This window comes from Scaptodrosophila lebanonensis, unplaced genomic scaffold (genome assembly GCF_003285725.1).
Source record: "Scaptodrosophila lebanonensis strain 11010-0011.00,11010-0021.00 unplaced genomic scaffold, SlebRS2 tig00000112-arrow-arrow-pilon, whole genome shotgun sequence".
NCBI classification, from domain to species: Eukaryota; Metazoa; Arthropoda; class Insecta; order Diptera; family Drosophilidae; genus Scaptodrosophila; species Scaptodrosophila lebanonensis.
In genome coordinates, this window is record NW_022060574.1 from 1988973 (window position 1) to 1994972 (window position 6000).

The following is a 6000-nucleotide window of genomic DNA, read 5'->3' on the forward strand; positions in this document are numbered from 1 at the left end:
TGGTTTTTTTTTAGAATTGATATCGGTATGAATTATATGACTGAACCCGAATCAATTAGGAATTTGGTAGTTGGTAGAACAGTCATAGATATGGAGCCGATATTCTTTGGTAAGGCGGGCAAACGGATTTTCGCTGTCATCGGCCGCCTGTACGGATGACAACTTTTTTAGTTTCCCTGTTGTGATGTCCACACACAGGGTTGTGTGCAAAGGCGTGCGTTAGCTCCAAACTTTCCGTTGTAAAAGCACAGGCGTGATGCTTTGGTAGAAAATTGTGATTCCTGAGAATATTTTGTTGTTTGGTGCGACTTGTTGGCGGCAACCTCCTTCTGAAGTAAGGCCAGTGCTGTTTTAATGTCCACGATGTCACGCTTAAAATCGTCCAGACGATCATCCGATGTGGTCGTTGAAGGACGTGGTGGATGACGTTGGCCCGCTGTATGTGTAGTCGCCATAACAAAGGACCCAGTCTCATCTTCCATAAGTTCATCGGCCAATGCTGTTAGCTCTTCGATTGAGGCTGAGCGTAGAAGCTAAAGGCCGCGCTGCACATGCAGTGGCAGTAATGAGAACCAGCGTACGCGTATGATATCACTACAACCATGTTCGCCTGCAAGCATTGTCATTTGACGTAGTAGTTGCGATGGTTTTTTATCTCCCAGCTCGAGCTCTGATATTGCCCGGTGTAGTTGGCGATCAGGGGATTCAGTGAATCGTTCGATAATAGCTGTCTTCAAATTGTCGTTTTTATTGGCCAATGGAGGTTGCGTTAATACATCAGTAAGCTCAGACATAATATCTGCATCCAGTGCACTCAGCAAGTGATAATACCGTGTATTATAGGCAGTAATGCGGTTTCACTGAAATTGCCCTTCAACTTGCAAAAACCAAAGCTGCGCATGATGCTTCCAAAATGGCGGCAATTTGCAGACACTAACTGTCTCAACTACCGGCGTGCCGCTGCTGTTGTTGTAATTTCGCACAGTTGCGCCAGTGTCAGGCGACAGCGGTGGCGCAATTACGCTTTACTGGTTAGCCATCAAGTTGTATTTCAATTATATTCGTTGTGTGTTTCACAATACGGGGTCACCAATGTAGAAACCAGGTATTTTACCTAATTTTATTTATTGAACAATGTGCTGATACATTAGAGGTACAGTTTGTGTTTGTAGTGCAGCTGCCGGAACCAGACTGACCATGCGCTAAAATACATCTCTGGGCACCAGCGCCTGTTTTCGACGATGCGGTGCTGCCAGACCGGGCTGTGTCCGCTGAGACCAAGTCGCCACAGATGTTATTATTTAAATTTTCTGTTAATTGCATTCAAACTTCGATGGAACTATTGATTGTATCGACGGATTCAACTATCGATAGTTTTGATGCTCTAGCACATAGAGCATCCGACACATGCCCATCTCTAGCATCTCAGCTGATCGCATATTTACAGCGACTTACCGTTTTAATGTTAGCTAACAACGCTACAAATGTATTCTGAACAAATGTAAGAGTCATTTACCGTTAAGCCTATTTTGTGAGTGTATTCATGCGATTTACAAAAGCAGAAGCACACCTTTTACATTCACACCAATCATATTTGGAATTGAAGACACAAATTAGTGTTAAATTAAAAGATTTAATACATACTTATATATGTATGTATGTATGTGTGTATATAGGCGGATAACGCCTGCATGAAAAATTTAAATGTATGTACATATCAGCGTTGCCGAACGCTCCAATTTTGGCGGGACGTCCCGATTTATAAATCAACGAAGATATGTATGTATGTACGTATAACCATGCATATTACTTATTGTACTATATTTGCTATTTGGAAAATGAACTCTTTAAAAAACTTTAGAGAGCGTCGAAAGAAGAATATCATATAGTAAATAAACTTATTTTATTAGCTATATAGTAAATAACTTATTTTACTTAGCCCAGCAAAGTCGGGCAAGACCTGCTAGTAGATCATATATTGTGATTAGAACTAAGAAAAACGAACTAAATTTTGTGAAAAAAATAAAGTAGTGCCAACGAGTAAGAGCATAAGCTCTGTAAACAACAAAGAAAAGTCAGAATCGTGCTCAGCAGCAACAACAACAAGACGAACGTCGACTTTCGTCACTTCGTAACAACGCGAACTTTTCTACAAGGTATGTTCCAAAGTAAACAAGACAACAAGACAGAACAAATGATTTTTTCGGCAAAATTTATTTTATTCAAAATAGTCTCCTTCTGCTTCAATACAGCTTTTTGCACGATCCAAAAGCATGTCGAACGAGTGTTTTTAGCTCGTTGGCCGGTATGGTTGCCAGTATGCCGGTGCAAGCCTTTTGAATGGCCTCTACGTCTGCATAACGCTTTCCTTTCATGGGAAAATTCATTTTTCCGAAAAGAGAAGTCGCACGGTGCCATATCAGGTGAATACGGCGAGTGGTTAATGGTTAAAATGTGATTTTTGGTCAAATAATCGGTCACAAGCGTCGATCGTCTGAGCAATTTTTGGTCATCAGTCAATTTGTGCGGAACAAACCGTGCACACACGTTTCGTTAGCCCAATGCGATGTTTTGGAGATGTTCAATTCCATTTCCATCAATTTCAATGATGATTTCGAACAGTTTCGATGGAATTTTCGGTGATCACGAATTTTGATTGGCCCACATGTTGATCGTCATTTATGTCCTCAGGACCACTTTGAAAACGTTGAAACCACTCGTGCACTCTGCTACGGGATAGGCAATCATCGCCATAAACTTGTTCCATCAATTGAAACGTTTCGGTAAAAGTTTTACCAATTTTAAAACAAAATTTAATGTTGGCTCTTTGTTCGAAGCTCATTTTCGCACCGATAACACAAACATACTGACACTTAAAACGCAATCCAATGGATGAAATGTCATGAAATTCTCACTGGATAATCGATAAAGATAGCAGATTCTAACGCACTAGTCGACATATAGATAGCGCCACAAGGGGGTGCTAGATTCAAAAAGTCCTGTTTTCTTTAGAACGCTCCTTGTATATGCGCACCCGATGTAACGTTACCAACAACAACTGCACTACTGCAAGCTAATTCAGAAAGAGAAAGCTCTCTCTCCCCTGCGTTAATATGCCCACCCAACACATTGCAAAATGGGTCATGGAGTGCCCAGTGCCCGTCTCCAGACCCCTACTATCTTACCAATGAATTGCTGATAACATTACAATGCCCTCGCTTACAACTGTGTCTTCGACTTCGACAACGACAACTACAACAACAACAACAGCAGTCTCTCAGCGGCCGGTATTGTCAACTCACTGCGACCTCCCCCTCTCCCAACCGAAAAGTACGCAAAGCGCTAATGGAGCGTTAATACAAACTGGGCTCGATCGCTATGTGCAAATTAAACGAAATCTAAGCCCACAAACAACTAAGAGAAACAACGCACCCAAAATAACTAAAAAAACCAAAAACACTGTGCCTTTTGAGGCGCTGAAAAACAATAGATTCGCGATTCTCAGTTTACCTGAAGATAATGCCGAAACAGCTAAGGCCAAGCAATCACCTATGTGCGGCAGAATTGGTTAAAAAACTCACTACCAAAATTGGCGAAAACAAATTTTACGTTACGTCTATAAAAAGGGGTAGCATAAATGAAACTAAAATACAGGTCAATGATGAAAATACCTATCGATCACTGGTCAAATACCTCGACGATGAAAATATGAACTACTACACGTACCAACTTAAAAGCAGCAAGGGGTTACAAGTGGTTAGTTATCAAAGGAATCGAGCCAACAGTTCCAGTCAATAAGATAAAAGATGGACTTAAAGATAAGGGCTTTGAAGTCAAAATGGCACAGAACATAATAAATAGAAATAAAATTCCCCAACTAATATTCAAGGTAGAACTGACATCTGACTGTATGCCTATAAATAAAAACGAAGTTCACCAAATTTACAATCTGAAATATCTACTGCAACGTAAAATCACCGTTGAGGAACCGCACAAACGAAATGGACCTGCCCAATGCACGAACTGCCAGGAATATGGTATTGTACCCTACGAGCAGTCTGTGTTGCCTGCGGGGATGTTCATCTCAATGAGGCCTTCCCTGTAAATAAGGAGGACCCCTCTGCTAAGAAATGTAGCAACTGTGGGGGAAACCACACTGCCAACTATAGAGGCCTAAGCCAACAAAAATCCGCAGCTCGAAATCCAGTCATTCGAACTTGCCGTACATACCATCAACTCCGATTCCAGGAGTATCTTTTGCTAAAGGGTTAAGTTACAGAAACGAGTCGTACGCCTCAGTCTCTAAGAAAATCACTGCAGGAATAATGAATCGTCAGACATCGCAATAGGTGCCAGAAACTACTACACAACATACCACTGCAAATCCATCCCAATTGCCTAGTGGGATTGAATCAATTCTGGCAACTGTAATAAATACAATGGTAGAAATACAACAATCGCAATCAAAATCTCCTTCTGGAATTACTAATCAAACGGCCGTCAGCCAATGGGTATCACAAGGGGATCAACGTGTAATCACCAAGCCAGGTGGAATGCTAGTGGAAGTGCGACTATACTCTCCTCGCGAGGGAGGCTGGAAGCAGGCCCTTGGCACGGTCATGTCTCTGCCTCATGGTGCTGACTAATGGACTAACTCTGGATACCTGCCGGCCTCCAGTTTTAAGTCAGGCTTCCCGTGGTACCAGGGATATGCCACGGGTGACCCACACCTTCCCGTCTACACATGGGACCAAATATTCTATCTAAAAAAAACAAAAACTAACAAAACAAACAAAAACACTGAGACCGGAACTCGCCATAAGCCGGACGGGATTTCTAATCCCTCAAACCAAGCGGTCATAGACTTGACTGTCACCAGGATGGGAACTCCCGACAGCTCTCATCCCATTGCTGCCAGTGCAGGTGGAGACAATCCGACAAGCCAATTGGTTGTCTCAGAATCTGGAGAGCATCAGACACCCTCCACCTCGAAGGCGAAGCAGCTAAGCCAAGCTGCTAAGCCAGCAGTCGAAGGGGAGGTTGCTGGTAACTCTGCAGAGCCAGGCACCCGATGGTCGGAAGATGGTAGAATGGGCAAAGAAAATCTTACCGGATTTCAAGCCAGCTCCGGTAAGAAGACACAAAAATGCCCCGAAAAGGCAGAGGTCGGCAGAAGACTCGCCGCCACAACCAGCGAAGCGAACACGGCCTCCGCAGACTCTGCATCGAACCTTCGCAGAAGTGGCAAAGGATAAGATCCTCATTGGTGTCCTAGACATGGGCAGCAAAGATGGTCTTATCCCGAGGCACAGATGGGCAGGAGTCGAAAACGAGCTGCAGGGTCGTTTTCTGATGGACCTGGTCTCGAATGGAGGACCGCCACCGATCTGCGCTGATGCAGGCTGGCATCAGGCTTAAATGGCATATGAGGAAGCCAATCCAGAGTACAAGAAAATACTCAGACAGGCGAAACTATCATGTTGGCAAAACTTTTGTTCCGACATCGAGAACACCTCTGACGCCGCAAGGCGCCCCACGTCGGGATACCTTCAGAAGCCAGACAAGACCTGGACGACCTCAAGTGAAGAGTTTCGAGCTGCTTCTAGGTACCCACTTTCCAAAGTGGGTAAAGCCTCGCGCACCACCCCCAAAGATTTTAGACCCATAAGTCTCTCATCTTTCCTAGTAAAGACGTTCGAGAGACTTCTAGGCCTCCATTTAAGAAGCATGATTTCGCTCTCAGAGCTGTCAAGCTCTCAACATGCCTACTGTAAAGGCAGATCCACAGTACCAAACTTTACACACTAACCACATTCCTAGACATAGAAGGCGCTTTCAACAATGTGTCCCCAGACGCCATTACCAGCTCACTTACAGACCTGGGTGTGGACGACTCCACTGTGGAACTGGTAAGACAGCTTCTCACCAGGCGGTCTATCAAATCCACACTGGGGCTGTCCACATCATCCAGATATGTAAGCAGCGGAACGCCTCAGGGCG